The sequence below is a fragment of the Lampetra fluviatilis genome, chromosome 10, assembly GCF_964198595.1.
Source record: "Lampetra fluviatilis chromosome 10, kcLamFluv1.1, whole genome shotgun sequence".
Taxonomy (NCBI): domain Eukaryota; kingdom Metazoa; phylum Chordata; class Hyperoartia; order Petromyzontiformes; family Petromyzontidae; genus Lampetra; species Lampetra fluviatilis.
In genome coordinates, this window is record NC_136284.1 from 14,771,217 (window position 1) to 14,797,154 (window position 25,938).

General features: G+C 42.5%; 1 protein-coding gene across 1 annotated transcript in view; it reads right to left on the minus strand.

Annotated features, from left to right (window-relative positions):
- LOC144934612 (receptor tyrosine-protein kinase erbB-4-like) overlaps positions 1-25,938 on the minus strand; it is a 247,651-nt gene that overhangs the window by 173,727 nt on the left and 47,986 nt on the right. The window lies entirely within an intron of this gene.

Below are 25,938 nucleotides of genomic sequence, written 5' to 3' on the forward strand. Positions count from 1 at the left end.
CTCAGCAGCTCGGATAGATGCATCCACATCGATACCAACATAAACAAGTAATTCCATGCCTAATTCACAAATAAGTTGCATACACACGTTGTTTACGCCTACAATGGACATAGTACGTTCTCGTGTTTATATAAATATACAAATAAACAATACAGTACATTGAAAAATCTGCAAATATGTAAAAGTGTGTGTAAAATAGCCACACGTAACTTGACCATTGCCAAGCCATACATGTCTTGTCAGCATTCCGGGGGAATAAGCTTTTATTCACGTTAGATTTTCACTCCATTACATCGCTCGCATCGCCCCTGAGGTCCATCGTGCCAGCTGGCTCTTTGAGACACATCGCAGCATTTGTTTTGGAATGTGTTGAGGGCAGATTTGAGCCGGGGATGTCTCCTTTCAATCCATCACAATTGCTTGCACTCTGGTTCTCCTTTGACAAGGAAATTGGGTAATAACTTCTGTGTGTCATGCAGCTCGATTCCCCAGGAAAGCTTTTCCATCAGAGGGAGCATGCCGCATGTTATTACAGGTAACTCAGCACAGCCAATGATCCTTTGCTTTTCGTTGCATGCATCATCGTGTTCCTTTAGAGCAGAGAGGGTCAAATTATTGCTATTATTTACTGCATACTGCATTTTTTATAATCACTCTCCTGGAATGACTCAGATTTAGTTCGTTTTTTTTTCAGCGGCAATGCTCCCAATCATAAGACTGAGGTCAACTCGCGGCCAGGGTTAATTCGGTCCGTCACCAATATCGTCATCATTACCCAACCCCCAGGGCCACAATAACTACACCACCTTTCAAGGCTGCGTGACTGAGTGAGAGGTCAATAGCCACCTTGCTACGTTTATCCTGATCCTTGTCATGTGAATGTGGAATTCACACCAGGAACCTAACATCGCCAACACAATTGAGCACCTTAAGGTGATTAACACAACATGAATACGCACACTTTTAGCGCGCATAGCTTTCATTAAATTCAGAGGTTATCGATAGGGTTACATAATTGGTCATGATACAATGCGATATCAAACAATGATTTGACAATCACCGCAATATCAGTTTCCCACGATGTTGTAATTGTATTTCACATTTTTATACTGCTTGTGTGCTTTGCTATACTTCAAGTACAAACAAAGATTACTTAAAGGTTCAAATACAGTTCACTCGACATAGGCCGATGATGTAGGTCTTTCTAATGATAACAATCTATAACACATATATTTTGAAATTTTTGAGTAACGCACGGATATTATTTTAGTCATGATTTGTAGTTTTACAGGATGTTAGATATTGAATTATGCCATTCTTTCGAACTCAATTTTATCTGGAGTTTTGGAATTTTTATTTTAAATGTTGATACGCCTTTGTTAATTAAAATGTATGCTTCGAAGATGTTTTTTTCCATGCCAATGAAAATCATACATATTCACTGATATGCAGAGGTTTGTTTTTTTACGTTAGACATAACATTCACAAATACAAAAATACCATTCCGACAATTAATTTCCTGGTTTTTACTGTTTTACCTGTGATCTTTTTAGATTTCACCAATTTATACCACTGAAAATAGCTAACCATATTAACAGTTTAAACCCTAATGTCCCAAATGTATTGCTATAATAATACAAGTTTTAAATTACAGTATTGTAATACAACAAACATCCAGTTAATTGGGTATTTGATTGCTTTAATAATGGCAGCTGCATAAACCCATGTCAATGAGGTAGTTTTAATTGAAAACAATGAATTTCCTTTGCATTAGAATGGAAATGAAATCAATGCAGATGAAGATGCGTGCACAATAAGGGGGATCATGTTGACTTGCCTTGCATTTAATATCTAGTTCACTGATAAATCAGTCTTCACCAGACTATGAATACACGTTGAAAGAGGCAATTTGTTTGTGCGAATTAGTGCATCTGCTCAAGGTATAAACAGTTCAGTGACTCTCAATATAAATTTTCACCTATATTAGCGACATGTGCACAGACATATGATCTGACTGTGACTTGCATGGAAAATTGAGAGCTCACATTTGCGTGATGATTCTGTGGAACATCATGGTACAGTTTGCTGCGTCCCCTTTGTCAATGCGGTGCAAAGTGCTGCAGGACAAACAGCTTGACATGCCGGTATTAATCTCCGTCTCTGTATTCAAAGCGGCACAGGTAAGCGAGCCTCTGTTTACTAATGAATTGCTCACACTCGCACTTTCCCTTTCGACCACAATTTCCATATTTTTTTTCAGTGAAGCGGCAAACACAGGTGAGCTAGGTTTGCTGCATTATTCATGCGCCAGTAATGGAACATTTTGTATGAAGTATGTTCCAATAGAGTGGATACACTTTATTCGCAATGATTTTAGTCACCGCATCTTTAAACTAGAGGTCTGTATGCCGACCCACTCATACTGTTAATAGTAGGTAGGCTGTGACTGAATAAGCTAATTACAGTTTAAGATAATTGCTGCTTTGTTCACCCACATTCTATTATAGTGGGCTATGAGCTATAATGCTGATTGGTGTTGAGTAATGCATTCATTTACCAATTCCTTTGTGGCTTCTGTATAAGTTGCAAGTATAATTCTACGATAAAACAATGCCCGTTGTAGAATAAAAAAAGTATGTGGTTTCAAAGTGTCACATTTTCCGGGTCACGTAACTCAATAGTTTGGTTTTCATTGGACCGTATAAGTACTACATTGCAGCTCTAAGGACTGTCTCGAGAAAGTGTGCTTATTATTTAGCATTGCTACTTCACTGCGCGTTTCAGGCTGTGTTTGCCCATGCACCTACGATGGTACACATCATGACCAACACAGGTATATCATTGTAGGAGCAAGGTGACATCACTGTCATCACATGCATCCTTGTGTGTGCAATGTCATTCGTCTCGAGGATTCTTATAGGTGGAGACCAGTCTGTGTGCGTCCTCTCAGAACAAGTATGTCTTATGTGGCACCAGTGAACCGTACAATGTGGGACAGGCTTTAAGCATTCCTACTCGAAGTTGTTAAAGAATAAAATATATATTTGCAGATGGTAAAGGAGCTCATAATAAACGTGTTTTGGGTTAGATCGCGTTATTTATCAATGTGTCGTAACCCTCCAATCAGCAAAAAAGTGTCACGTTGACAAAAGACAAATAGTTCACTACTTTAGCCCACCGGTGTGTTGAAGAGTGAATCCACAACATTTACAGTTTTTGAGTACGACGTTTCGCTGGTAATTGCATCCAGCATCATCGGGCACGTTTGTAAATAACGCGATCTAACCCAAAAACGTTTATTATGAATAATTTTGGTCGCGAAATCCTACGTGGTACGCATTCATAAATAAATATTTTAAATTACTTCAAAGAGACTAAATTTCGTGTTAAATGTTGAGGCAAACAATATAGATATTTTATAATCTTGCTTAACGAAAATCAACACATTTATTTTGTCCAAACGATATGTTGGGATTTAATATGGAAATTCTCTGTGGCCATTTTATGCACTCAACCTTGAGCCCAAACGACTTTAATATAGACTGTATAAATATGGAACATGAATGGACTTTGATGGATGGCAACACGTATGTCAGCATCGCTAATGTGAATGAGAAAAAGTGAGCTCACATTCCCAATATGTTGTTGACACAATAGTCAATGTGACAGCGAATTAACCAAACTATAAATGTACTTCCTTTCAAATCGAGTCACGTGAGCTACAATACCTCATTCACAAGGACAACTGCTGGAGGAACTGTTAACTTGCATAAACAATTCTTTTTTTTGTCAACCCTAGCAATGGAAAATAAACGACAGTTGTCATGTTCATACTCTTCCCACAATCCTCCTCCCCTACGTGGAGCATTCAAGGTAATCTGCTTTAAATGATATACATTTCCCAGATTTTTCGTATTGTGACGCGTTTGTTTCATAACCGCTAGGATTTAAAGACTATTGTGGTTAAATAATTACATTAATAGCGGTACAAACTGAAAAGTTAGGGCATTAAAACAATTCACCGTGGTCAGTCAATCTGTGTATTCGTTGTTCCCCACCTCTTCAGTGCCGATATCCTTCGTCGTCATGATTATGACGTCTTCTAAACTTCTTACGCTATTTCAATCCGACTCAATGTTTATTTGTTAGACGTAAAATCCTGTATAAGCCCCACAGCAGCCACGAACAACAACAAGAGAGGTACTTTTGGGGTGGAGTGGAGCCCAGTCAGCAGCCAGCCAGGAAACCCGAGGGAATGATTATGTTTTATCGCGTGATGTTAGTTTGATATAATAACAATAGCAGTCTGCTAGCGCTACACTATGGTTGTAGGATTGTATATACTTATGTAATTCAACCAGTATGAGATACACAATTGCACTGGAATTTGCATTGGACATGCATCCTTTGCTGTTCACACGTAGTATTAGTACAATAGTCACCCTGTATCCAATTCATGTTTCTGTAACTGACATATTTATTGTATTATGATCTGTCTAAAATCATCTGCCTAAGCTGATTTACGCTACAGGGAATTTAATATTCAACATTGATTTATGTTCGTGCAATATTTTATATTTTCCTAATGTGACAAAGTTGTGTTTGCCATGATTTATATTTGCTTCATTGCTGTACTCTATTTTATTTGTTTTTGTTATATGTGGTGACCCAGGTCATCACTCTTGCAATGAGACTATCCTAGTCTCTAGAGTTCTTCCCTGGTGAATCAAAATGAACGTTGGAACAGGACCACACACTTGAAACCGAGTTAGTTTGAAGTGGCCTGTGCAATGTTGTGGTTGTCCAGTGCGCGATAACCCCACCTCAAAATATCTCGGCGTTATCACGGATAGCAGCCTGGCCTTTAAGCCCCACATAAACTCGATATTTGCAAAATCAAGAATCGCCCCACTACAGAAACCTACAGGAATCACCATGGGCCCTCAGTTGGTGTGCTACAAATCTACTGCCCTATCACTGATCTCCACAGTGGCAGAGTACTGCACTCCTGCCTGGTCTGGGAGCTTGTACACCAAACTGCTAGATGCACAAATAACGCAATGTGCACCATAACCAGAACACCGAAATTGAGACCAATCTACTGGCTCCCTGTTTTGGTGAATATTCTTCCACCAAAATATATCTGGAGACATGCAAACTGCAAGGGAGTATAGACGTTTTCTCACCAACGACAACCTTCCCTGTACCTCGTCACCGACTCAAGTCCCGATCCCCCTTATGGCATCGCGATGTCACCATCCTAGAATCTCACCCAGATCCGGAACAATTCTGGTGGACCTAGTAAAGCAACGTGGAAGTCCAGAATAGGCCCCTCATTCAGGACCCAAACAATGCACCTCCTGGATTTGACATTCCTCGAAGACACTGGTGTAACCATCAACCACATCAGAAGTCAACAGATCGATGGAAATTTACAGAAAACCCACAGTCCGATTGTGGCCATGTAACCCAAACTATGGACCACATAACAAAACACTGTAGTCTGCATTCGTTCAAAATAAAAATAGCAAAACTACACAACTTTCTTCTGAAGCCGACCTCGACATTGGAATTGAACATATTGCCATTAGCAAGACGACAATATCATCCATTCAGGGTCGTTAAAATGAGTGCTACTTTGTAGAACACCGTCCCATTGCTTATGTGATGGAGGATACACTTTCACTTTTGATTCATGACTTATCTGCTCATAGCCCACAGCGCAGTGATTGATCAAGTCTCCATCTGTCACTTTTTGCTGCGACTGCCGTAATATAATTCAGAGATTAAATATGCCCTGCAATTGACAACGAGGGACCTGTCAATAATGTAAAAAAAACCTTTGGCAGTGTCAATCATAATAATATATTATAGGTGGTTGGTAAGCTTAGGGGGGTGATGTCAAAGCACTGAACTAAGAGTGTTGATATTCATATCGAGGTAGGCACCACACATAATTAAAACCAGGTTCTCATGTATCTAGAAATAATGCTCTGCAAAATGGATGCACAAAAGAAACACGATGAATTGTTTGTAATATAGTGGCAGATTATATGAAGTTCATCCCATCATATATACAGTCGAGTCGAATTCCTCTTATCCGATGTGAGGTGAGGGCACTTGGGGTGGGTCGGATTATCTGCGTTAACATTCACAAGTCACTCATTTTTGTCCTGAGCAGTTAAGCACAGACACACGTGGGGAATGAAATTGATTTGCCTCCACTTACAAGGTCACACCTATTGTTTGCGTAAAGAGTCTGATAATGGGATGAGAGTAGCACTTTGGTAGAAACCACTTCCTGGTATCTCTGCATCCACACAGAGGCTTGGACAAGAAGATACATTCTGCGCCACTTCCGGTTCAGTCAGCCGGTATTACAGTATCAGTCTATATTTTAAGACCAAATTCGACGAAATGATAGATAAACTTTAATTTGTAATAACGGTAAAATTTTGAATAAAAAACCCATAAAGTACACAAATCTGGTGTAATTCTAAAAACGGAGCATCCAAAACAATATTAATGCCATATATAAGTAATTTACTCTATATGGTAATGTATATAGTGCACATTAAATGCCATGCATTGTACATTCGAACAAACAGTGAGAATATACATATTTGATGATAAACAATAACGCAACAATATGGGTACACGAGTAAATATGTTTATATATTAAATACAAACAGTAAGTAAAAAGTGTCCGTGAAAAAAAGAAACACAGTGTTTGAAATATCAAAAAAATGCTCTCTCATTCGCAAGTGAAGACAGGCCATCGAAATAAGTCACTGTTATGCTGGTGTACTGCTTTCTTTGAAGCCATGTTCTCAGATTGCTTTGGCTGACCCTCGTGTGTCACGGAGTGAAGATCTGCGGCGCAAGGCAAGTGCAGCATGCAGAGTGCATCACGCCCGTTGCAGCCCGCGAGCCGCAGTTATCTCGTTGAGACTCGTTTTGATTTATAACCATCACCCTGCAATGGTGTTGCCGTAAACAGAGCGCGTGAACCGTAAGTACACTGGTGACAGTGCTACCGGTGGCGTGACAACAGCGGCAGATCTGCATTGCAGCGGGCTGTTATCACGGCCTTAATGTGTGTGGGCGGTCGGAACCATATCATTTGTCAGTAAATGCATTGAATATAAACTGTGCTTATCTTATTTGACACCCAGGCATTCGCGACCAATATCATCCATAATATATATGTTTTGAGTTAGATCGCGTCAAAATAAATGGTATTAAACCCGCCACCAGCCGACACAGCCATTTAGTAATGTTTGTCACGTAAACAGAACATGCCAATTCGTCACTAGTACAGCACAGCGGTGTGTTCGAGAGCAAAGCCACAACATTTACAATCTTAGTCCGACGTTTCACCAGTAATTACAACGAGCAATATCAGGCGACAGCCAGATTGATGCTAGATGCGTCGGGTGGTGGCGGGTTTAACGACACATTTATATTCACGCGATCTAACCCAAAAAAACTCTATTATGGATATTTTATTTGAGTTTACAGGTCATTGGTGGCTCCTGTATCACCGCTGGGATGTGTACACTTTCATGAGTCTCCAATCGTAAGTACTCCAGGATACTTAAGAATATTATACCCACGACATTGGTTTTTTTTTTATCACATAATGATCCTGTTAAGAGCAATCTGTCAGAGCAAGTGCAAAGTCTTAAATCATATGGGAATCTATTTGCTCGCAACACCTACAGTTAAACGACACGTGTTGATGCACTACCACCAAGTGACACTCCTCATCAGTGCCATTCTTTACCATTGCACTCTCTTGAAACGTACAAAAAAATAGATATTTATTGCGATTATATTTTCAAGAAATGCAGGGCTGGGATTGTGACTTAAGCAACATCTTACACTGTGCTGCCTGATTGAAACTTGGAGAAGCGATGTTAAAGCTCGCATACAGTAAATGTGTTGAGTTTTTAGAGTCACTATATTTTAAACAGAACGGCAAGAGTCTCTAATAGTGGCCAATTCTCAAACCGTGTTAACCACTCGTCATAGTCAACACAAATTAAAGAATTCCACATACAGCCTTTAACGGACTGTTGGGGAAAGTGCTATTAGCGGGCACCTGGTAAGGCCACACATCGGACGTAATGGACACGCAACGAGGTGCGTGGCCATTACTTGATCTTACCAATGCTGATGCTTGGGGCCGTCCATAAATGACGTCACGCGATTTTGGACGATTTTTTACCCCCCCCCCCCCCCATCGTCACACGGCGTCACAAAAAGTCAGACCCCCCCCCCTCAAATATGACGTCACAAAGCTCTGGCGCCCCTCCCCCCCAAAAAAAACATGCTTCAAATCGCTTTAAACTATTGTCAATGTAGTGCGTATTTAATGTGGCGCTGCACTGTGATGTTGTAGGAGAAGACATGTATTAAAAAGTCTACTTAATTAAGTAGAACGTGTTGTCTATATTTATTTAAAGTTGCGCATTTTGATGTGACGTCACATTTCTCAAACCCCCCCCTCGTCACACATCGTCCCAAATGTCTGACCCCCCCCCCCCCAACTGCGTGACGTCATTTATGGACGGCCCCTTACACACCACATTGTTTACTAATTTATGGCCGAGTTGACTGAAGGGAGGCTCAGGACTGGTTCAGATATCCGCCATCGGAGTTGGCTGTGAGCAGGAATCGAACTTGGATCGTCAGGTTGGTAGCGCAATGCACTAACCACGATACTACCGCTTCCCGTAACCCACGACTGCAAACATGAATGTGACGGTCCAGAAACAGACGACGCAATGTTGCGTTTAGAACTCTGATGCCACGAAGATATTCATCAGAGAATGTGCAATGGAAGAGCCATGTTTTGATGTCGCGTTTTAAATGTAATATAAGTGATGAATTGACGACGAGACGGTGGGAGCGTGTTCCCCCGAGTGACGAGCGAATGCGACAAATCCGCTCTCACAGGCACAAGCAAGGCGGGGGTGGGAGAACATTACCTGGAAGTGGAACTCAGTTTTACAGTAAACATCACATGCTTCTCGTCCACTTACACCCGGCCAGACAACCCGCTGCTTCCTCCCGGCACATCAACAAGACGAAGACGGAGGTGCTCCCATTCGGCCCGTCACGTTGCAATGGGGAGTGCCCAGACTAAGCAGTGCTGTGGCCATGAAGACAGAGGAAGGGGTGGTCGGGCCAGCATCATACGTGCCACATTTGAGTCTCTTACAGAATCTGAAGATAACTTTCAGTGGGGTGGTAGTAACTGTGCGTAGGCATTGGATCAAAGCCATTAATTATGTTAATTTCTAATCGTGTGCTATGAACAAGGGTCATTGCCCGAAACGTCGCCTATTGTATACTCTTCCCTTTACGGTAGTGTTGTTGACGGATGTGTTCGTTTTTTTTTGTTAATTGCTGATACATGATGACCAGGGCTGCATTGCATTTCAGCCGGAGCTGTCTGGGGCTGAGCTACGGAAAATAGCCTTGATGATAACCATATCATTGTCACTGCACCCAAAGGAGCACACGATATTCAGCTAAGTTTTAGTTGTGCCAGTGCCGCCCCTAGGTCGACTCACTCTCAAATCAGTACCTGGTGTGGTGTGTAAACATCGCCAATGGGGAGACAAAGGCGGTCGGGCGTGGTGCTGGCCACCTACACCCTCGTGTGCGTGGCGGCCTTCATAGGTGATTGCCAACAGCACTTGCCCAAACAGTCTGTTAAGGCTACACGGGGGATCTTTGTCTTTGTATACTGGTGAACACACCGAGCACATTGTCTTGAAACTTCAGCCGCGGTAAATGATTTGGACGGGCATGGTGGGTTCACAGCCGTCCTTCTGGTGGGAAACAAACAACAAATACCGTGATGTGTTTCACAGCCGGGGCGTTAATGATTATTGCGTGGTTGGCTTTTGATAAGAATGAGTTGAAAGCAGTAGGACAGTGTCAAGGTAGGTTCATCCGGAGAATACCAGCTGTGCTTTGCTCAATGTTCTGGAAATTACTGTGTGACATTATTGTCACGCAACTGCGTCGTCGTGTTGTGCAGAGATAGCCGCCGCATTCGCGTGGCGTAAAGGTGCAGCCGTGCAATTTCTCGATCATTCCACTGCTTGTAGAAGCCCCCCCCCCTCCCTCCGGTAACGGGAGCTCTAAAGAACGCGTCTCAAGGGATATGTTGGTCAATCTTTCCTCGCATTGTGTAATCTCAATTGAGTCATGTGCAGGTCATTTTTCAACACGGGGATATTTGGCCAGCACCAGTTAAACTGTGTGTGTGTTTACCCTATGGGGGGGGAAAAGAAAACTCTGCAGAAATCCCATGCAGATCAGGGGAGAGAATACAGACTCCTTGCAGAAAGGTGCCCGGGTCGGGAATCAAACGCAGCCTTCTTCCGGTGAGGCACGAGTGTCATCACTGTGAAACTCTGTCGCCAAAACGTAACGAATATCCAAAGGCAATATTTCAACTAATAATCAAAACCAAAATGCATGGATCGGTGTATGATTGAGAACAAATGGAAATGATAGCTCTATGAATCATCAACGTACGATAGTGGCCTGCAAGTGGGCTTGTGCAGAACACATCGCTGGAGACGGTGATGGGCAGTGGTGAAGAACAACATTGGAGTGGCAGCCAAAGGACAGAGCATGCCTGGGGAGACAGTCGCTGAAGTGATGGAGCAAAGAGATCCACTCACGTGCAGGAGCTAGATGGATTGTCGCATCACCAGACCGTGAGTGATGGTGGCATCATCCAGCAGTGGATCGGCGATGACCGAATGATGATGACACCGAAAGCAGTTGCTACATATACAAACTGCATAGCTAATGATTTGCTTCAGCTTTCTAGAATTATTTTCCGATACATTAATCACAAACAGCCCTCATTTAGCCTTATATAGATCCCTCATTTATCCTGATGGACTGTGGCAGCGAGTGTGGCAAATGAGCAACTGTTACTATGTCCAGCATGGAACATGTGGCTCTGTTGTGGCCAGCAGCATGCCGGCCGCCTTTGTTTCCCTTGTGCAGAGTTTTACACACCACAGCAGGTGCACATGTGAGGCTAAGTGGACCTAAGTGAGACCCACAGCTGATTAAGGGCACGGCTTTGCTGCTGCTGCTGGTATCCGTGGCTGGGAACTGAACCCAAGTTTTCAGGATTGTAGCACGGAGTGCTAAACACTGCACAATTGCAATCCTGCATACGCAAACAACCATCTCACACACACACACATAGAAGCGCATACCGTATACACACAGATCCAAAGATTACTCTTTATAGGCTGTCTCCACTGCTGGCTGCTTGCATGATGGATTTGACACAAAACAGTCCCACTTCAGGACCCCATCCACCACAAAGCGCACTGTGAGCTTTGTTGTGGATGTTTGTTTTCCGAATACAAATACATCATTCATTTTGATAGTTTCGATAGCAATAAATTATTATAACGGTTTAGTCACAGGCATGAGAGTCTAAAATGTACTGCAAAGTCGTCAGACTGTGGCTTCTTGTTTCAGAATCAGAATATGTTTTTTTTTTTTATACCGGAGGAATCCGATGAGCTATAAAGCTCTTTGTCACATATGTCCAGCTGTTTCAGCAGATCCTGCATAATATTTAGCCATTCCGACTGGTCATGTGAACGCTGAATGCCACGGAGTGAACTGAGATTTCACGCGACAACAGCACTCCCGACTGGAACATGGCAGCACCCTCCTTGAAACTCAGCGAGGCTTTCTGGGTAAACAAGCAGAGTAGTTCTACCTGATGACGGTTGCTTGTGTTGCAATCGAAACGTCGTACTCTATTATTTTATTTATACGTGACTTTACCGAAAGAACCAAAGAGTAACTCCTGCAGTCACGAAAGCTTAAACTCAAGTTTGAACCACCTCTACGGGGAGGATGTAAGTTGTTTTCTCTTTCTCTCTCTGTGTCTCTGTTTGTCAAATTTCACACTTAACTTCTAATTTCAGCAATCTTTGGAGATCGTAATCAACCAGGCTATGCGTTAACTGTGTGTTAGCCGACTCTCTGTGTTGCATTAAATTACATTTCCAAAATATTTGCTAAATTTTGTTTTCTCAAACTATTTCTTTCTCTAAAATGTACCAGGCTCTCATAGGGCCATTCGATCTTCTTTCCCTCGGTCGCTTCGGGGTGGATTCATTGGCATGCTAATTAATCTGCTCCAGCTGCTGCCCCAGCAGACCCCCCGTCTCTCTCTGCCCCCCCTCTCTTTCTATTTAATGCCTCGACACAGAGGCATTGGGTCTCTGTGTATCTATGTTGTGTCTCTCTCTCTGTGTCTCTGTGTTGTCTCTCTCTGTGTGTCTGGGTGTCTATGTTGTGTGTCTCTCTCTCTGTGTGTGTCTGTGTTGTCTCTCTCTGCCTGTGTGTCTGTCTGTGTGTCTCCGTGTCTGTGTTTTGTCTCTCTCTAAAATTTAGTTCTACCTGATGACGGTTGCTTGTGTTGCAATCGAAACGTTGTACTCTATTAATACATTTATTTTCTTTCTACGTGGCTTCACCGAAAGAACCAAAGAGTAAGCAGAGAAATGTTAATACAAAATATAACGGTGAATAGCAACGAAGCGTATAGTGGTCCACCGTTGCCAGCACCTAACGAGAAATGTCAGCCTGTCTGATGCACACTTAAGTTCTGGTCAACTTACGCTATCTGTTCTGATTTATCTTCATACAAAATAATGCACGAGTATATATAATTAGGTCAACTTTCAGTGTGCTGCAGTCCTTATAGCCAGGACAGAGTGGGATTAAGTGTGGGCGGTGCAGTCACTAGCGCACTCAGCTACAAACCCAATGACCTGGTCACAGAAAACGTGAGGAGCAGTGGCATCGTAACACGTCTGAGTCCTCCCCTCACGTGACTCAGCCTCAAATGAGTCACTGATGTGGTGTTTAAATATCGGCAAGGAGCAGACAAAGGCGGTTGGGCATTGCGATGGCAATGCCACCTCTTCGTGTACCATGTTGGCCTTAATATATGCTCAGGAATACGATGGTTTATCACACTAAACAGATCACTTTTACGATTTAGCAGGTGTATGTATGGATAGGTATGCAGAGGTGTTAGTGGATTAAAAAATTCAACGGCAGCGTCAATTGGCATGTGATCCTCACGTGGACGTCTCAATTGAACATTTTGTCCGCATTAATCCTGGGGAACGTCCGTGACCAGACTGCCCACGACACCCACTCATTTTGGTGTGCACGCCTTAATAGTCACTTGCATCTTGTAGACGCCTCCTCGCCCCACAGTTCACCCCCGTGTGTGTGTGTGTGTGTGCGTGCGTGCGTGCGTGTGTGTGCGTGTGTGTGTGTGCGTGCGTGCGTGCGTGTGTGTGTGTGTGTGTGCGTGCGTGCGTGTGTGTGTGTGCGTGTGTGTGTGTGCGTGTGTGTGTGTGTACATATATATTATCATGAATCCTGCAGAGAACATCCATATACTCGATGTAAAATGTAAACTTATGCCCATTTCTGTGGCGATTACTGAAATTAAATCTTCCAGGAAGCACGAAGGCCTTGCAGCGTCGTTCTTCATCGCAAGGCCCGGGGGCCATTGGCGGTCCCTGGTGGCCTTTAGCGGCCCCCTGACGTGCAGCACCCCGACAAGACACAAATGGTGACAACACCTCCCATCATCATCATCATCATCGTGCTGCTGTCAAACTCCCAACGGTTTCAAATGTGTGGCCGCCCTCACACTGATGACGTCTTGTCGAATAAAAGTGGCCCCCCCTCCGAAAATTAGTGAAGAAGACTGATTTATAGTAGAGCTGACTCTTGGATTCGCTCAGTTTGAAGCCACAGGGAACACCCCGTATCCTCCTATACGCGCGGGCGACCATGCACACGACCGGCAGGTAACTTGCAGTTGTATGATTCAGGGGTCACTTCGCGTCTCAGTCAGTGTTTCCCTATGACACTGCTGTTGATGATGGTCTATTTGCGTTTGCCCTTCAGATATCGGGACTCAGGTGTGTGGTGTGACACGCCTGTGAGCCAGGACTCTGTGGCTGAGGTTTGGTGGATTGTGCATTTTGTGAAAATCACAAACCCACTCAGCTGCGAGGTGGCAAAGAGATGACAGTGGAGCGGTGAGTGTCATCCACTCGTACGTGGGCGATTTATGGATACTCCAGTGTCTGGTCACATGCAAAACACTCCTTGAATGGATTTTTTTCTAAATATCGCAAAGCAGGACCTTCCTGGAGAATAAACTTGTGACTGAATAAATAAGTAAGTAATCGGTGGTCATTCAGATGTTAGGGAAATAACCATCTCAACTTAGGCAATGTATCCAAAATATTAAATGTTTGCCGTTTTGCTCTATTGAAGGTGGCATTGTTTGATGTAAAGGTGCTGACATTTATGGTGCTGAATTTATGAATACAAATACAGGCCATGAGAGAATATTTTAAGTTGTGTTTACACTATAAACATATTTCTCACGTCTGCTCAATAAGTCACCACATACGTAACAATGTATGAAAGCGCTGTCAAGTGTAATTACACTATTCATTCACTCTACCGCTGTTATAGTAGATGCCAGGGAGTGATACCCAACCTTTAATCCAGTGACATGGAAAGGGAATTGTTAGATCACGCAGAGATGTAGCCATCATGTGCGTGATGATGCACGTCGGGGAAATGAGATGTCAATAAAAAGCAGTACAGCAAACAGGTTTCTGACCAATATGTGCAGAATGTTTTTCCTTTCTCGTAAGGTGTCTGTGAAAGTTCTCCGTACACTCCAGATTTCAATCACGTGGAAACGCACACAAAGCATCACTTCAACATCCCAAGCAGGACACTTCTAAGAATGCCTTAAAATGTTATAGTTAAACAAATACGCTCCTTGTAATAGAGAATAATAGCAAACATTTTACATACACCATTTGTTTAAATGTCAGTCAATTCAATGGCATTAAATATGTGGTTATACAGCGAAAATATATATGGAGAATATTTCACAATTTTGCATAAGTTCCCTTTTCGCAACAGCGCTCGGGGCACAGGAAAGATAACTCCAGCTTGCATCGCACGCAGTGTAGTTTTGCACCAGGAACAACACAACTTATTGCCTGAATTAATTATATTACCAGTGGAGTAAGCCATGTGTGACATTTCCCAAGACAGAACCCGCATATCAAACGCGCGCGCACGAGTGTGCTAGGGAAATGAAGTTGGCTCGCGATTGAGCCCTCGGCTCACCCCTTGCGGTCTGGCTACACCCAACAAAGGTTATCCATAATTACCATCAGTTTTAGAGAGCTTGAAAATATTACCTCTGGAGTGGAATTGGTTATTTATCGAATGCACTTTTAGAAAAGCAAGATAAGACCACGGTGGCATTTCATGTTCTGCACTGCGCCTCTGGGAGCACTCTGGGTTAAATAGTAAACTACTTATATTTTTTTTCCGCACTGTTGGGAATTTCGAATCTCCAGTCACTGCCGGAAGTGTTGCCTCTCTGCGGATGCATTTTTCTCACCATTACAGAATGCGTGCTTTTACATAATAAGTAGGACAGCACATACGTGCCATTTAAGATCTCCATACAGTGTTAGGTTCTATAAGAAATTACTTGCTTCGATTACAGCATTGCTGGGTCACAAGAAACGTACACGTTCATCAAATGTATTTAATTCGACATCGTGTTTCCCATGAAGACGAGAAAAGGAGCTTTAGTTACATTTAAATAGTGCGAAAATTGTTCACAACGTCTCACGTGGCATTAATGTCGTTCGCCAGAGGCGGACTGCGCAGTGATGTGGGGGCGGGTCCAGATCGCGGGGCACACATTCAGCGGAGCTTCGTGCCATCGTTTGTCAAAAATACTTTGCGCCAACGCGTCGATCCGCGGATTATGGTGGAGGAATTAGCCTCGCGACTCCATTGATGCGCAAACAAGAATTGATTAGCAGGGAATCACGGGTGCCGGATTACAATATATCAGAATCTTGACTTAAAGCTTTCGTGACTGCAGAAACCAGTATATAGTTTCAAAGAACCTACCTACATGACGTTACCGAAAGACCCAAGAATATATATCAAAATCTATACATTGCACATCATTAGGATTACTCGTTTGTTCATCACATCGTCATAGATGCCACCAAGGGATGGATATCTGAGGCACAATGTTTCATGGGATGAACCCCGCAATCATGCCCAGACCACCAGAGTCTAACGAATAGTGGCCTCGCTGATAACCCACATTGAGATGTCTGTGCCTGCAGCCTCTTCATAGCATAGCAGTAAAGTGACTTGGAAACTGGAAACTGAACTGGTTCTGACTCGCACAAGGTGCAGTATTGGCCTTACTCTACGAATATGCTTATCTACTATTATGTATCCTATGTTTTAGTGGTTCTCAAAATGTTCGCAAATTAAGCGCATGATACGTGAATACCATTAAGAGTGCATCTTGTTGCCAGAACATTAAAAATTTTCTCCTGCACGGTATCCATGCCAAAGCCTGCCCCTCCACCCCACCTCCCCCACCCAACTGAAGCAGCACAATGAGATGTATCACTGACTCGCATTACGGACTACATGTGGTGAGCGTGCAGCCCTGGAAGAGTGTCTGGTGGCTCGGCGTGGGCTCTCTCGTGGCGGTGGCACTGACAGAGTGGGCCTGGGTCAGCATCACTCTCGTTCATTCAAAAACATATTTTCGCACACACGGGCGGCTCTGGCCTCCTCTTCGAGCGGCCTGCGCGAGAAAAAGACGAACCTGCAATTTAAGAGACACCTTCCGCTAACGTTGTGTTAGCTCCAAAAGTGACAACTATGTTTACAAATTAAAACAAAAAATAAAGTTCACTTTCATAGTTGGTTTTCACAGTTGGTGTTTAGACCTTTGACCCTGAAAAGCAATGACCCGCCCCTGGCAGATGATGACATTCAAAGTGTTTCGTCTTCATCATTCACTGTGTGCAGACAGCGGGAGATTTTTTTGCCAATTGCCATCAAATATTCCACCACGAATGGAAGTTGAACAGTCACCATGCAAACGGGCCCTCGGCCGAGCCCTCCCCCCCCCCACCACCACCACCAGCGCCAGGGCGGTCATCCATCTCCTTACAAATCGTGGCTCTTCTTTAAGAGAGGAAACGACTGTGAGGATTGCCCCTGGCCACACTTGGAGTCTCCTAACGCCGGTCACTCGATCAGACTGCCGTGTATATTATCTCTGGTGAGCTCGCAAGGCATTGGGGGTTATTAACTTGCTGCGACGTGTCTTAATGGTCTCAGCAAAACTCCGAGTGTATGGTGATGTGATGGGGAGGCGTTATATTGGCGAATCCTATTATCTCTGATTATTTGCGAAAATTTTGTGAATAAATGTTGATATTAGATTTTGTGAACAACTCCCCTTATTTGCCGACATTTATTTGATAATCGGATGGATTGGTGCACATCGGGAGGCAATTTCTACGTGGCTCCAAATCGCTTAATAATGGAATTATCTCTCAATTTGGCGATCACAGAGGACAACAGTGAAATAAATAGTGCAATGGTAGCACCGGGATACACAAAAAATGGAGAAGAAAATAATGCAATATACAAAAAAAACATACGGTGTTGGAGTTGTGCCAACTTTTCTCACGTACGCTCTGCTCAAAACCGCGACGGCATTCTGAGTCTCTCGGACATTTCTGCCGTGGCAACTATTTTGAGAGATATTGCCGAGCAAATTAAAAGCCGTTTCCAGATGGCTTCTATGGTGCCAAAGGCATGTTTTTGGGTTTCTGGTGATGAGGGCTGCTCGAACAGCAGGGAGAGAGGCCCACCGCAAAGCGGTGCGACACGAGGGCCCCGGGCGTGCTTTTCGCATCGCGCTTTGCAAATGCACTCAACTTGCACGGAGCGCTGCAATGTCGCCAGCAATAACGATTGCCAATTTGAAATGACTCTTAAGTTGAGTGCGGTGTTTTCAGAGGTTGTTTCGACCGTTGCATACTAATCATACAGGGTAAAATGCACCACCGTAATAATTGTAAAAATGCAAATGTGTAAACCAAACGTTAAATATTTGGTTCGTATAGTTTGTATTATACAAAATCAGTGCCAAACATTCGACCTATTGTACCTAGGTATCTCACAGAGGTGCAGTTAGACACGTAACTTAATTTAAAATGATAGACAAATTGTTCAGTTGTTGAAGAAAAATCATCAAAATTGGTGGGGTCAGGGTTTCCTAATGTCTTATGTTGCCTTAACATTACATTCCCTCGTTATAGAAGCTGTCCCTTTCAGCGAAACATCCAACTCATGACCAAGCTGCATGTGCATGCCAAGGACAGTGACCAGTTCTCTATGAATGTTGCTATGATGCCGCGCGGTGCCCCACTGGTGTACAATATACACCAGACTCTAAAGGGTGGCACTGACACCACACCAATCCTGGGCCATAAAAACATCGTTATTTCAACTCTATTTCAAGGTTCTAAAGTATACATTGATACTTTTTTCAGTTGGGTTTAAACGTTCAATGAATTGTTTTTTATCAGTTTTAGTTCCACACTTTTATCGTCACGTGGAATATTCACCAGCACAGTCTAATCAAGTGCCGGCAATAAAAAAAAAACTTGTTTAGTGGACTTACGCAATAAATAACAGGCTACGTAAAGAAATGTTACTTTTAGTGTCACACAATAATCGGGCAATATAGAATTTGGAAGGTCTCTGTTGAACGGTGAAGCTGCAACCGTGAAGCAGGTTCCTACTCATGCCACTGCTGATGGAAGGGCTTACCCTTGACCATATCGTTAGTCGACTCTCCTATGCTGGGCAGACATTGGTGGTAGTACTCACACCTTACCCCACCACGTGCGGGTTGCTGATCGACTCACGGTCACGTTACCCATTGACACTGCAGGTGTGGACAGAGGCAGTGAGGGGATTCGTGAAACGTGGCCAACCCATCCACCACCAGCCCCTCTACCACCAACCTCTCCACCACCAACCCCTCCACCAACCCACACTGATTGACATTAAACAATCCCCACATCTTTATCTGTGTTGAGCTTCTTTCGCACCGTACGTAGCCACCCGTGCTAATTGCAGGTGTATTTACAAATGGCTGTAAACGATTACTTTGATCAACATGATGTCAACAAATGTAACACATGCATTCAATGCACATATGCACTAAATGTCCATTAACCAATCCAATAACTTCTGAGACATATGAGCTGTGACACATCGCCTGCCTGTGCAGTTCTTGTAAGGAATACCAATGTCAATTGCATTCGAAATAAGATCTAGTTCCAGCATCTAGGTGTGCATGCATTGTAGATGTTAGACAAGAGAGCATGGTACCTGGTACGAGCAGAGAGGTTTAACATCTCAAACTAAGGCTACATCATCAGTGTTTACTTTTTTCAGTTATTTTAAATCCACGCAATCTAAACCAAAAGCCTCTATTATCCATAATATCGGTTGTAAAAGCCTGCGTGTTAAAGTATTTTAAGTTGACAATATTTTTCAACTAACATTCAGTTCCGTTTAGTTCCGTTCAAATCAAGAATGTTCACTTTTGGTTTGTTCATTAACTCAGGATTCTTCAGCTATTTTACCGCACCTATAAAAATTTGAATGTGCAATAAATTATTATAATTCATCTAATAATCAGTCAATACATGAATTGTTTTACAGTACTAATTTCAAATGACTATAAATACCACAGCAACATCTTGCCACATTTATGAAAGATAATTTGACTTTGAATATTTCAGAAGATCTCGATTGAAAACGCATTTCTTTAGAACTGATTGTTGTGTTTCGTTTCTTGTCCTTCCTTCCCCCCCGCACCTCCGATTAGCACGGTTGGTTACATACGGTGCGAAAGAAGTTCAACATGCATACAAAAGGGTAGATTTCACATTGAAACAATCATTTTATTTTGTTGATCTCTCCCTTGAACAGATATAATTGTATCCCTGCATATAAAAATGTGTTAGCCGTGTGGGAGACCAGAATTGCACAACTTTATTGACACTGGGTACAAGTTTGAATTGAAGCTTTCGTGACTGTCTGTGTGTCTCCGTATCTGTGTTTTGTCTCTCTCTCAAATTTAGTTCTACCTGATGACGGTTGCTTGTGTTGCAATCAAAACGTCGTATTCTATTATTTAGTTTTATTTATTTTCTACGTGACATTACCGAAAGAACCAAAGAGTATATATGTCTTTATTAATATAGAGTACACTGAATTGTGGAATGGATTAACATGCTTCATTTTCAGGAACAATTATTTGCTTGAAAATGATCAACATGCAATTGTTGGCTGAATTAAAAAAAAATACACAAATCGCTACTACCAATAATGAGATGGATAGTTTAGCAGATCAATTGTGTGGAATTGGTTGTAAAAATCCTTAAATACCCTATGTTTATCCAGGAAATCCTCGCTGAGTCTTAAGCCTTTTTGAAGGGCAAGCTAAGATTGCGGTGTTTGGCCGATTTCATGAATGGGCGGTTTGCTTGTGGGAGCAAACCGGAGTACCTGAACAGAGCCCACACACTCAGAACTCCACACGGATGGATTCAATACACCTGTTGTACTCCCATCTGGTGGCCAGTTTACAGTCCATGGGTTTGGGATTATCACACATTTATGTCACCCACAAAATATGAACCTCCAGAGTGCTGGATTACAGGCATGTGCCATCATGCGCCATCATGTGCCATCATGCCTGACTTAAAATTCCAAGACATTTACTGGGAATTACCTTAGACTACACCTGTGGCCAAGTGGACATTAAAGACTTTGTGAAACAACTTCCAAAACAAAAGCAACCAATTTTAGTGAGTACTAAATCCCGTACTTAAAGGGTGAACATCACCAACATCATGTAATGTTGCTAGTAATGATACCATAGGCTCCAATACATTATGCAGGCTCTTATTTATAATACATGCATCTGTTTGAAACGACAAAGGCAAAGTATGTTTAGCCAGGGATCCTATTAATGTGGACCTAATGTGACTGAATATCTTATGCACATAACAGTTTACAAATGGAGTTTATAATTCAAACCCAGAGGCAAATCTGTCAAAAAATTCTTCTTAGATTTTTTATTTGCACATCACAACGTACTTCTACCAAAACAATATATCAAAACTGATACATGTGAACTCGGTATTTGCGTAGTGCAATGTACCTTCATTTTCCTATTGTAAGTTTATATATATATACATGAGAAGCGGAGGAGTGATGGCTCATGTCTCCGTTTTGGAGGGTGACCACTACGACTTTGCTTTTTTACAGTTGCAGGTAGCAACATTGCAGGTGGTTACATTCATATATTGCTTCACTAGAATTCACGACATCCCACTGAGCACCCCAGTGGAGCGACCGAGCTGATACGTTTAGCAGCAAATCACCTTCTGTTCCACATCTTCATCTTCTGCTTAGCCGAAAGTCCCGTTATTGCATCGGGTCAGTTGTTCGGGTTTTATATCTGTGTTTCTCCCCGCCTGTTCTCTCGTCACATCCACTGTCCTCATGTCTCCTTCCACCACATCGTTCTATCTCGCCATCAATCTTCCTCTTCTGCGTCTGCCCCGAGGCGTTGGCATCTCCATAGGCCTTACAATTCAAGCTTCTATGTCTCTTCTCCACACACACACACAAACCATCTAAGTCCAGCCTCCCTTGTCCTCTATTTCATATAACAATAGGAAACACATATTATAGTCGATTGCACTATCAGCCTCCATACTTATGTTAATCAAACAACAATTTGTTAAAATACTCAGCGTCTAGACTGCTCTTGCCCTTCTGTGGCTTATCTGCAGAGTCAGGCATGCCTCGCCAGATTGATCAGTACCTTCTATCCACACCTCGGTTTGTCAGTGCACAGCACAACGTTGTGAGCGCTGTCGTGGAGTGCAGCAGTGGGGCATTCTACGTAATACATTAAATTATTTTCCGTTCAGTATCTCAACATAATTTTTTACAATAAATAAAAGATGGTTTATGTTTACATGGCCATTCGGAATGGAAGGTGTTTTATTTAATGCATGCAGTAGATTTGGAATGTGGCAGCGTTAGCTTCCAGTAAGAGATTTATTTTCAGACTTAAAACTTTCGTGACTGCAGGGATTCATATTCTTGGTTCCAAGAATAAGAGATGTATTTGTTTGTCAAAAACATAGACTGCATTTGGTTTCCCAGGAGACCTACTCTGGTGATGGCCCAGCACCTGTGCGATTATCCAATGCAACCACCTTCACACGCCACTAGAATTGGACAAAATCTGGTGTCCGTCGCCTCTATAAACTACAGCCAGAAGCTACGACGCGAGATTAGGAACCCAAATGGTGAATTCATAGCCTCAGTTTTATCATAAGGAATACTAAGTTATTTTTATGTTCTCGAGTGTAAAACCGATCTCTGGCAATGACGCAATGTTGGCCGGACCAGCTCCACACACAGCTCGCTTTGTCTGGGAGGTGCCTTCTGCCCGCTTACAAGCTTGAAAAAAACACACGACACACCACTTGTAACATTGGCCATTGTAGCCATGTCATTTCCAAATTGCCTATCTATAGGAAGCATTCAATATTATCCCGCACTGATTAAACGGGACCTCTTAAAATGCATAACGTACAGCACTGCGGAGTATTCCAGTGTCAGGCCGAGTAAATGTGGCAGGGACATGAGCGGAACACTTCTGTTCCAGCCTGCCGCGTGCATTTTAAATGTGGACATGTAGCGGGATTAAAAATACGGTTATTCACAAAATGTATGAACCAATCACTTATATTCAGAGATTATTTTAAAAAGCACATTTTACAACTTAATCAGGATTTTAACATATATTTAATTGTGTGACATTTTTTTATTAAAATAATTGAGTAATACACACCACAGTCTATTAAATAAGTACTAATTTCACATTGCAAGATCACGGTCTGGTCAGCTTGGCAGAAATTGCCTACACTGATCCAGCCAAACTCCCCTTCCCTTTAAAGCAAAATGAATATCTATTTGATGCATATATATACATATATATGCTCGTGTGAACATTTTATCCTGTGAACCTGTTTTTACAGCAGCATTGCCTGCATTATTCATTTGAATTTCTTATCCATTTTTTTCCATCTTCTGTACAACCGCAAAAAAAAACCTTTCACAGAATTGTTGACAATGCCGAAGAGTCATTTCAATAAGTTGCCTATCGGGAACCATTTTACGGATGGCACATTCGGCTTATAAAGCAATTTGAATGAGTGAATTATCTTGCATCATATCGTCTTCATCTTGTACTACTCATGAACTGGAAATCAATCCCTAGGGTGGCCAGATTAATATGGTGGTGCACATCGCTTCTCTACAGATTTTAAACGGAAAACAATCTGAAAGAGTAAACATTGGCAACAGCTCAGCCATTTTTACACAAATTATGGAAAGTTCAGGCAGCCATTCGGCCAACACTTAACTTTAAGTCGCTAAAAGTAAAAACCATGTTGCTATTCTCATCAATTATCATTGACCGTGAATACAAACGGTGCTTTGGCAGGACAAGTTGCTTTAAGGGGTGGTGCTGGATGGACTGTTACATTACAGCATCACGAGGGATGGTTAAGTCCTACGAAGACATTCATCCAGCAATGGATTGATCACGGCTGATGATGATCTCATATTTGATGGAAACATATTCAATTCGAAATCAATATTTACATTTAACCCTTCGATATTTTAGCACATTACAATAATTTCAAAGAGTATGGTAAATTTAAGATTGTTATGTCATTCGAATTATTTCGTATAGAACAGTTTGAACAATGACTTTCTAAATCGACATGAAATGCGGCAGCTCATTTTGGTCAATGTAAATTTCTACACACTGTTTCCTCGACATCAATAAACGTATTTTACGTAAATACCCATGCTAAATTGTCAGCATCAAACATTTGTTAATTTAGAGAGATGTCATTTTATAACCAGAGGTGTATTGATTGAGCTAAATTTATATTCTAAATGGGGTGTGGAATTAATTTGAGGCTTTTTAAAATAAAATTGTCAACTTAAGCCTCACAGATACACTCACCCGCAGTTTCTCCCCCTCTTTGGGTCTACCTTTAGGCCAGGGCTCATGTAACTGTGATTAGAGTTGCTCACAAGCAAAGCATTAAAGAGTACAAAAAAAATTGCGATTGAAAAATGTGCCAAAACACAAACACAAGGAATCCACATTGCACCCAATCCTGTTGAGCTCTTTGAACGTCTTAGCAAATTCATTTGTGGACTATCAGAACTTTCTGAATTCATTCCCACGCTGGCAAGACCGCATTGGACTCTGGGATTAAACTGAAGGTTCATGAATTGGAAGCGTGGACATCACTGTGGGGACCGAGCGGGGAGACAGTCACTGAGATGTGTCCGTGAGCCATTTGGAAAATTGCTCTGTGGCTTCACACCACTGCGTACATAAAATGTGATATAGATTGCCCTAAAATTACCAGTGGCCCCAGGGACTCAGACAATTATTAAGCACCCCAGCTTCTTCTTCTTCTTCTTAGAAACTGCCGCAACATACCAATAGTTTAGTGTGCGGCTGCTGAATAGTACTAAAATTGTTTGATTTCACAAAGGTAGCACCAATTGCTTTCACTATAATACAATTGTAGAGCAATTTAGCATCTGTATCCCATGTTTTGTGTACGATAAGGGAACATATATATGATATATTACAGCCACTTTCATTCAACGGTATTTGTGAAGGACTGTTATATGGAAGTATCCTCTTTACATGAATAATTATTCTAAACCACATCCTGTTTAGGAGTAGAGAATCCCGTAGATTGCTGAATTAGCTTATGGACTAAACTCAATTGCTCTGCATTGTATAATCTGTGAGTTTTATGCCAGATGATAAAACCGAACAGACATTAATGCTGATATCAGTGTCCTCATTTCGCAAGCAGGTCCAATCCAGGCAGTAAGATTCCACCGACTATAATGGCTATTGGGGCACTGGCTTTGTGAAAGGGTCTGATATTCATTCCACACTAATCTAATTACTAAAAGAAGTTAACTTGTGCATGCGCCTGAGGCCCCAACGGAACGGGCTTCCGTCATTTCCTGCTCAGACTCAATTTGGCGGAGGTATGGCACTGAAATCCCCAGCAGGGAGAACCTCCAGGAACAGCAGAGACAATTGTTACAGCCGGCCATGATTACCAATATGATGCGGAGTCCCCGGCACATCGATGCAAACATTATGGGTCCATACAGAATGCATACTGGGTGCAAGCACAGACACCCGTGCACATCGCTGGGAAAGCACTCCCCCAAGCTGTCACCGTCTTCCGATCCTCAGATGAGCTAATTTCATCGCTCCATCTCCTCGGTGGACGCATTCCTAGGACGTGTTCCAGTCACTGACTGTCACTTCCATCACGAGTCCTGACCATCTGCCACTGCCCTTTACAGCAACGTGCCCTACCTACACCCACTTAATGTCCTTAACAGTCAGAATTATGTACTTTACGTGCACACGTTCTCAAATTAGAGTGGTCCTCTTTCTGTCCCTCAATGTAATTCCCCGTATGCATCTCTCCATGCTTCGGTAGGCACTTTGCCGTTTCACGTTCATAGTGAATGACCATGCTTCCTATCCACGTGACAGCAATTAGTGTGCACTGATTAAGCACGTTGTTTAGGCACATTGGTGCGATACGTTTCATTATCAGGATCAGATTTCCAAGAGCACTCCACCATGCTGTTACTCGCATGCTTATTTCGCAATTTAGATTCAGGTTCTGCTTTCAATCGCCGTTCTAGGCTTTACATAATCTGATGCGTTTTCCAGCTATACCCCTCGGACAGATATCTCCAATTATATTTTAAAAAAGGTGTCGTGCATCAAGCTTTGGTTTGATC